The sequence below is a fragment of the Schistocerca serialis genome, chromosome 1 (genome assembly GCF_023864345.2).
Source record: "Schistocerca serialis cubense isolate TAMUIC-IGC-003099 chromosome 1, iqSchSeri2.2, whole genome shotgun sequence".
Lineage (NCBI taxonomy): Eukaryota > Metazoa > Arthropoda > Insecta > Orthoptera > Acrididae > Schistocerca > Schistocerca serialis.
The window spans coordinates 169,387,528-169,397,384 of NC_064638.1; the positions used below are offsets into that span (position 1 = coordinate 169,387,528).

General features: G+C 44.4%; 1 pseudogene; it reads right to left on the minus strand.

Moving 5' to 3' along the window:
* Positions 1 to 214: 214 nt before the first annotated feature.
* Positions 215 to 332, minus strand: LOC126430025 (5S ribosomal RNA; annotated as a pseudogene).
* Positions 333 to 9,857: the final 9,525 nt, after the last annotated feature.

Here is a 9,857-nt window from a genome sequence, read left to right on the forward strand (position 1 = left end):
TTAAAGCTTCGCCCGAGCAGAGCACGAAGGCCCAACGGTACCGACCAGCCGCCGTGTCATCCTCAACCCGCAGGCATCACCGTATGCGAATATGGAGGGGCATGTGGTCAGCACACCGCTCTCCCTGTCGTATGTCAGTTTCCGAGACCGGAGCCGTTACTTCTCAATCAAGTAGCTCCTCAGTTTGCTTCACAAGGGCTGAGTGAACGCCGATTGCCAACAGTGCTCGGAAGACCAGATGGTCACCCATCCAAGTTCTAGCCCAGCCCGACAGCGCTTAACTGCGGTGACCTGACGGGAACCGGTGTTACCACTGTGGCAAGGCCGTTGGCAGTGTACCGTTCACGTCAAATATTTCTCACTTACGGTGAGCAGTTTGCTTAATCACTTCGCCTGTCCGAGCACCCTCCTCGAACCAACCCAAGGATGTACACAGTGTGACATACGGTAGTTTGGGTCAGCCCGGGGATTGTACACGGATAGCCGAAGTGGCTAAGGCGGCTCCTCGCGCTAAATGGGAAATGCGGGTTCGAGTCATGCTGCGGCATAAACTTTCAGATGTCACTAATAGGTAGCACACCTGTACCCAATAACGCTGATGTCCAATAAGCCGCAGTCACTGAATAAATTTCGACTGATTAACCGGTTGCTGAAGCCATTCGGTTGCCCCGTCCCTAGAGGCGGTCTGAATTACAGTACTCCGCCTGCGTCGAGCCGAAGACACGTACAAAGCAGCCATTTGGATTGTTGAAGACGCTGATCATCAGGTACTACCGCGATCAAGATGTCAAAAATTTGTGATCAATATAATTTAAATCGTTTAGAGTGTAAAAGGCTGTGTATACTACTTGATTGTGGTAATTCAGTTGACTTGTAACTGTAACGTTGTACAAAATTGTTGCTTTCGCGGCCATTTGTTCTCGAACTGCCTGTTCGTTTCTGTCTCGGTATCTTCGGCAGACGTTTGTTTAACGATTTTCGGGACGTTTCGCCAGCACAAGTGGCTGGCGCTGTCAGAGGTTCTCTCTCCATTTCTGGTGATCAGTCAGCTACGAGCAATGGAGGGTGAACCTTGATAATGCCAGCCAATCCTTCTTGCAAAACATCACGAAAATAGTTAAACAAACGTCTGCCGAAGATCCCGAGACAGAAGCGAACAGGCAAGATGTAATATTGTAGATGGTGCCTGTCATTCACACTTGAGTTACACTCCTGCGCTTACCCCCAATTTGAACTCAATATCCTTGGGTTGATTAAATAAGCCGAAAATTATCATCAAACTGGACCATTAAATTTGTTTCTAGTATTGATAAAGTTTACAGTAATTAAAAAATCGACTTTCTTGCTCATTTAACTGGCTCATCACTTGGTATACTGACGACCCTCATTCTTAAAATTGGAAAGCAATCAGCATCGTTTAAATAAGCAGCCACTTTTTGCTAATAGTATATTATGGCACAATTTTAAGATGGTTCCATGTTTAACGTCTTGGTGTAGTCTCATTCAGCTGATCTTGTTCCACCTTGGCGTGTAGTATTCCGGCTCAAACCATTATTCTTTATGCAAAGTAATTTTTGTTGTCATTTCAATAGTTTAGTCCCGTTAGCAAGCGTAAATGTGTACACTTAAGCATTAATATATCAAGTCGCATTTGCACTGCCGAGTACATGTGACATGAGTCACTGCACTTACAGTACAAATAACTTTGCAAACTATAGCAGAAATATTTTTCCTTAAATATAAGTGACGTGCTTTATCAGTCGAATACAGAAATTTTCATCTCGTACAATCGTCACATTTATATAACCGTAAGCACATATTACTTCCAAATTACATTAGCCGCAACAAATAAATAGTTATTCAGCGACATTGTCGGTAGTGAGCCGTATTCTTTGGTTACTCTCCTTTTCTGAAAAGCCGCGAGCACTTCCAACGTTTCGTCATGATGGCCATTTTGTAATACAGGTCATGAAAATTTCCGTGTATTATTTTATTTAAAAGTGAGTAGGAGATGACACTAACGGTTTAGGCAGTAGAAGTATATTTCCCCATTTCCTTTCAGCTTCTTTATTCTCTATAATGTTGCCTTGTGCAAGTTAATTAATTTTTTTAAAATTGATCGTGGCTGCAATTACTGTCTTTCTCGCACTCGTAGTTTTTCTCTCTCACTCATAACACGATGTGTTTCTAACCTTTCATGCGCCTTTTATTTAAAGTATTTTACTACATGCAGCTGATCTTAATGGAGTCCAGAATGTACCCCTAGAACGTTACAAATTAAATCTTGGCCGAAAGACTAGGAAATCAGCTCTTCAGATTTCAACACGAAACTTTCCACGTGCTTTAAATCGTAATGTTGAGAAGATGGCACATGATTATAACAAAACTTTGCGTATTTGCACTTAATGGATTTGTGTGAATGTGATTCTGAAGCAACCCTATGCATACACCGTAATTCTGAAACTTGTCCCCAAACACCAAGAACGTCCACAAAATCTAGCTCCACTTCTGAAATTTTAAGAAATTAACCAAAATTAAATTTATTTTGAAAAAATTCCCCTGACAGTGGCTAAGCCATTGCTTCGAAATATCTTTTTTTTCAGGAGTGTTAGTGCCGCTAGGAATGCGGCGGATCTTTAGTGGAGGTTGAAAACTTGTAGGAAGGCAGTAGCGCCGGCCGATGTGGCCGAGCGGTTCGAGGCGCTTCAGTCTGGAACCGCGCGACAGCTACGGTCGCAAGTTCGAATCCTGCCTGGGGCATGGATGTGTGTGATATCCTTAGGTTACTTAGGATTAAGTAGTTCTAAGTTTTAGGGGACTGATGACCTCCGATGTTGAGTCCCATAGTGCTCAGAGCCATTTGAACCATCTTTCCATCTTTTTTTTTTTTTTTTTTTTTTTTTTTTTTTTTTTTTTTTTTTTTTTTTTAAAAAAGGCAGTAGCAGAAGCGGGGCCGTGAGAAGGTTTTCTCAGTAGTACCTGGCCCGCAAAATTCAAGACCCCAGCTTGGTGGTCCTGTTCAGCACATCAGTTTAATGTTATAGAAAGTTTGAAGACTATAAGGGGCCTTGAAACGGCTTACGTTTTGGGGTGTTCTTGCAGCATACATGCAACGTATCGTGACTCCGATGCGGGTACATAAGCACCGACGCGTTATCAAGGGATTAATGTGGAATTTGTGTCATCCCAACGAGCGGTCGGTAAATGCGAAAACGTTAATTACGGCGACGTTATTACCAAATGCTTCAAAAGAGCACCAACATGATGCTATTGTTTTCTTGGCTGCTGAAGGACAAATACCTGTAGACATATATTAGGGGATAAAGAATACGTATAGGGCAGAACGTCTCTCAAAAACCACCGTTGTGGAACGGTGCCCCAAAGATCTGTGCTGTTCGATACAAGACACTGGTCGATATGGGAGGCGAGCTTCATCCATTACGGACAAGTGGAGACATTCGAGCACCCGCCCTATAGTCCTGCTGATCTCTCCCCCCCCCCCCCCCCCCCATGCGATTATCACACCTTCAGTCTTTAAACAGGGCCTTGACAGTTCGACAATTTCTTTGGCACGAGGATGCGCAACAAGCACTTACAAACTTCTTCACGCAGCATGACACGGTGTTTTGTAAAACGGGTATCTTCAACCTGGTGCGTATGTGGGATGAGTGTCTCAATGTTCACGGTAATTTTTCCTAATTGATATACCGGTTCTCGACTGTAACGTCGCCCGCATCTCGTGGTCGTGCGGTAGCGTTCTCGCTTCCCACGCCAGGGTTCCCGGGTTCGATTCCCGGCGGGGTCAGGGATTTTCTCTGCCTCGTGATGGCTGGGTGTTGTGTGATGTCCTTAGGTTAGTTAGGTTTAAGTAGTTCTAAGTTCTAGGGGACTCATGACCATAGATGTTAAGTCCCATAGTGCTCAGAGCCATTTGAACCATTTGGACTGTAACGTCTTCGAATAAAAACATTTTTGATCGACCGCTTTACTTTTCTAAACACCTTTCACTTGTTTTTGTGGTGGTCTTAGGTCCGAGAGCTGGTTAGATGGTGCTCCACACCGTAGTCTATCCTTGACAAGCCCTTTCATCTCTCCGCTGCTGCCGTAATCTGTTTCGTCTTGAAATGTCAAACTGTTCTGAAGCCTTGTCTCCCCCCCCCCCCCCCCCCCCACACCCCCTATACAGGGTGGTCCATTGATCGTGAACAGGCCAAATATCTCACGAAATAAGTGGCGCTGCCATACGTCAAACGAAAATCAACTGCGTTTTTTAAATAGTAACACCCATTTTTATTACATATTCGTGGAGTACGTAAAGAAATATGAATGTTTTAGTTGGACCACTTCTTCGCTTTGTGATAGACGGCGCTGTAATAGTCACAAACATTTGGTTCACAATTTTAGACGAACAGTTGGTAACAGGTAGATTTTTTAAATTAAAATACAGAACGTAGGTACGTTTGAACATTTTATTTCGGTTGTTCCAGTGTGATATATGTACTTTTGTGCACTTACCATTTCTGAGAACGCATGCTGTTACAGCGTGATTATCTGTAAATACCGCATTAATGCAATAAATGCTCAAAATGATGTCCGTCAATCTCAATGCATTTGGCAATACGTATAACGACATTCCTCTCAACAGCGAGTAGTTCGCCTTCCGTAATGTACGCACATGCATTGACAATGCGCTCACGCATGTTGTCAGGTGTTGTCGGTGGATCACGATAGCAAATATCGTTCAACTTTCCACAGAAATAAATTCGGGGACGTCAGATCCGGTGAACGTGCGGCCCATGGTATGTTGCTTCGACGACTAATCCACTTGTCATGAAATATGCTATTCAATACCGTTTCAACCGCACGCGAGCTATGTGCCGGACATCCATCATGTTGGAAGTACATCGCCACTCTGTCATGAAGTGAAACATCTTGTAGTAGCAACATTACATAGGAAATCAGCATACATTTCACCATTTAGATTGCCATCGATAAAATGGGGGTCAATTATCCTTCCTCTCATAATGTCGCACCATACATTAACCCACCAAGGTCGCTGATGTTCCACTTCTCGCAGCCATGGATTTCCCGTTGCCCAATAGTGCATATTATGCCGGTTTACGCCACCGCTGTTGGTGGATGACGCTTCGTCGCTAAATAGAAGGCGTGCAAAAAATCTGTCATCGTCCCGTAATTTCTCTTGTGCCCAATGGCAGAACTGTACACGACGTTCAAAGTCGTTTCCATGCAATTCCTGGTGCATAGAAATATGGTACGGGTGAAATCGATGTTGATGTAGTATTCTCAACACCGACGTTTTTGAGATTCTCGATTCTCGCGCAATTTGTCTGCTACTGATGTGCGGATTAGCCGCGACAGCAGCTAAAACACCTACTTGGGCATCATCATTTGTTTGCAGGTCGTGGTTGACGTTTCACATGTGGGCTGAACAGTTCCTGTTTCCTTAAAGAACGTAACTATCCGGTGAACGGTCCGGACACTTGGATGATGTCGTCCAGGATACCGAGCAGCAGACACAGCACACGCCCGTATGGCATTTTGATCACAATAGCCATACATCAACACGATATCGACCTTTTTCGCAATTGGTAAACGGTCCATTTTAACACGGGCAATGTATCACGAAGCAAATACTGTCCGCACTGGCGGAATGTTACGTGATACCACGTACTTATACGTTTGTAACTATTACAGCGCCATCTATCACAAAGCGAAAAAAGTGGTCAAACTAAAACATTCATATTTTTTAGGTACTGCAGGAATATGTAATAAGAATGGGGGTTCCTATTTTTTAAAAAAAGCAGTTGATATCCGATTGACCTATTTTGACCTATGGCAATGCCATCTAGCGGGCCAGCCATAACGCCATCTGGTTTCCCCCTTGAACACGAGTTTCGTTCTTTGTAGTTTTTTCGTTTGATGCTTATTTCGTGAGATATTTGGCGCGGTCATTATCAATGGACCACCCTGTATAATTAGCAAACTTCTCACTATCATTTACGCTATGCCCACATGCCTGCGCCGTCTGCAGCTCATACAGAACAAAGTACTCACAATCATAAGCAATGTTCCGCGCTACACATTCACCGCGGATCTTAACCGGGAATATCGGCTAGATACCATCTGGTAGGTACTCCAAAAACTCTCCACACGGCTGTACAGAAACACGAGACACTCGCCTAACCCGTGTATCCTTTCTCTGGGGAACTACGACCACAACCATAGATGGAAACATAAGACCAAAGACACTATTAGCAATAAACTAAACATCTATGGTCCATAGCACGCTAACACAACAATACTGGCGAGTCCGTGCAACACAGCTACTACTGGCAACCCCAGATGCTCGCCCCGTCGAAAACAGGCAATCGTAGGGAAACGGTACTGTACACAGCACACAAATCAGCCACACACACACACCCTACACTGTGAGCTGATCTATGGCCGATCGCCCACTAATGTGTGACGACCTCGAACTGTTACAGGACGCAGCAGCTGCAGCGCGCCCTACAACGAGCACCCGCAACGTCAAAGGTAACGATGCACGATACCCCGCACTAACGTAACCACACCTTGCATGCACTGCCGCAGCTAGCACGCCGCTACTGCCCTCACTACCCGTCTTACTGTCGCAGAGGTTTTTTTTCCCTTGGCGCTTGCTTGGCACTTTTTTCCCTCTGCCCTTACAAACCGCTACCCTTCGATCGCTGTCTCCTGATGGACCATGCCAATGAGTAATCCTACCCAGACGCATGGACAACATCACAGCCCGCATCCCGTGACCCCTGATTTGAAAACTAACATGTTATACGGAGGTCACAGTAGAACTTTTGGTTTGGTCACCACGTCGGTGTGGGCGTGGAGGGGCCCCATCCTAGGAAAAAAACTTTCATTTCCAAGCAAACGGACTATTACTTGAAGCCACACGAGTTTTATCAACCGACCTGTCCCTTTACTAAAGTCGTTCAATAAATTTTTTCGCAATTCCACTTTTCTTCGTTGGTTGTCTACCCATTTCATCTTCAGCATTCGTCTGTAGCACCGTATTTCAAACACTTCCATTCTCTTCTAGTTTGTACTGCTTATTTTTCCCTTCTAAGACTTCAGGCAAATACTTTCAGAAAAGACTTCCTAAAACCCAAGTTTACATTTTATTTCAACTTATTTCTCGTTTTGAGAAAAACTACCATTGCTAGTCTGTATTTTGTATACTATTTACTTCGGCCATTGTCAGTTAATCTTCCTCCACAACTAGCAGAAACATGCCAACTGCTTTTAGTATTTCTTTCTTGATCCAGATCCCTCATTATGAATGAAAAACATATGATACACGTGTAGTATTCTATAATATTTATTGTTTATTTTACAAACCGGTTTTCGGGTCTTACGCCAGGTACAAAGATATACAGGATGTTAGGGGTTTAAGTGCATGTACCATGTACCATGTACTTCAGTGTATTAGTTGTTTCTTCTCTGCGTCTAACAGTTTTCCCGCAAACACGTCCCATAATTTAACACATGATGTTTTTTGACCGCGCGTAACTGAACCTTTAGGTGAACTTCGCCTCTCAGTATAGACTGACCGCTTCGCGTGCATGCCTCGCACTTCAGCATCTGACTGCTGGCCATAAGCATTAGTAGTCTGCTCTTTCCACACGTAATTGGAGATAATAACCAGCCTAAAAACATATTATCCCAAATAACTGTAATTATTAGTCTGCAAATTAAGTAAATACGGATGTAGTGTTGTTCATTACTTTGGCCTCAGTCACCAATAAAAATATCCGCACTTCTATCCCTAACATCCTGTCTATATTATACGTATGTTGGCCTGAAACTGCCGGTAGAGCTATGAGACCATTATTAGTAATATAATTGACTGGTGTTTAGAAAAGGTGATGAAACCTGGGACTCACCGAAAGCAGGAAAGGCGAGGACAGGACCTAATCAGTTATCGTTGGTAGCACAGAAAAAACATACACTTTATTTTTCAAGTAACAAAACTCTCAACAATATTTTTTAAAATATTCTGCTACACTGGTGGCTGAAAGCCATATTAGAAGAATGACAAGTTATTTTGGGCTGAAGGCCACAAGCAATGTTACACACAATCAACGGCTGAAGGCCTGATTAAGAAGGTTCAAAATTAATCGTCTGCTGAAGGCCTGAAGCAATTTCAAAAATACAAAACGGCTGAAGGCCTGAATTACAAATAAGATGGACGATTACACTTTAAAAATATTAAAACCCTTTCTAATAATCTTAATAACTTGTAACAAGCTATAGTGACGGCTGAAGGCCTCACTAAGGATTGAAAACAATTTGTCGGCTGAAGGTCACAAGCAGTGTTACAAACAATTAACGGCTGAAGGCTGGAATTACAATTGGGGAAGGCAATAACGTGTTAAAACATTAGGGTAAATTTTAAACAATTATGACAACTTGTCCAAATAAGACGGAGTGATCCACAGGAAGTGCTTCTTGGACCGACCCGAGGAAGGCGACTACAGCTGTGTAAGTGGTGAAACAGGTAGACACGAATTGTACTTACGTAGCAGGATGGCAACTCACACTAGGGGTAGCTTAAGCGCCGACCGATCGACTAACCAATCTGCCTAACGTCCAATCACCGGTACAACGATGGAATATTTTTAGGAAAGGACGAAGAGACAGACAGTACCATGTCTTCACAAACACACCCAAGGCCGAAGGAAACACTAGAACGAAGGTAGACCTCCCCAAAACATACGCACAGTACAATTCAAGAGGCTATCGAACTACACGCCGTGTCGGACAGCATAAACAGGACGGGGAAAAGTACATTGCCGGAAAAGTACGCTAACCTCCAGGGCAGGTAACTGGGGCGTTAGCGGCCAAAAGGCAGAAAATACCGCTGGTTACACTTCACTAATAAGAATAATACTAAATCTAAATTAATACCAAGGAGTAGAAGGCGGCTAATAGCTTCTGCCAACCTGACAGACTCGTTCGGGTTGGTCTCACTGACCCTGGGATACAGCAACACGCAAACAACGGGGAGATCTCAAACTTTGGAGGTTTCAGTACTAGACACGGTTCACTCAACTTCAAATGTCCTGGGTTCTGTCTTCAGCTACAGCCCCTCGGTTCGACAGTGCCTGCACGCCGTCAGCGGTCCCGGCCAGCCTACGCACTGCGAACCTCTTCGCTGCTCCGTCCGAAGCCCACTGCTCACACACGTGACAACCCAGAAAGCAGACAGCATATAAATAACTGCACATTAAAAACCACACAAGATTCACACGGATCGGCGAAGACAATGCCACAATATCTCAAACAATACTAAAACCAGTCACTGTGAAACAACACGGACACAAACACAGAGAAGCCAGAAGCAGTCGGAAGACCAAATGTACGTCGTTCCGCTGCGACGACCAACCGAACGACCAACCAACAGTCGTCCCCACTCGAGTCAGGCACGGAAAAGATCCCAGTATAACTCATCGACTGACAACTTATTGCCATGAGGACACTTCGACGGGCGGACACAAACACAGGTGAAAGTTGTACTACTCGAACATCATCGTCCATTCAACTAAAACTCGCTGAATCCGGTCCTTGACGTAGTCGCGCACTCCCGCGGCGACATCCTTCCGTCAGACAGTGCAGTACTGGCTGTCCGTCCCTCACTGCTGCTCCATTCAAACTTCCCTCGCTCGACACACGACGACTCGGAAATACTAGAGGCCGCTCCAAAGATGGTACCACAGAATGCGCTATCGATAAGCACTGCTGATGCCACTCACGGACAGACAAGGCGAGCAAACGTAGTGGCGCCAGTGAACACACTAAGAAAA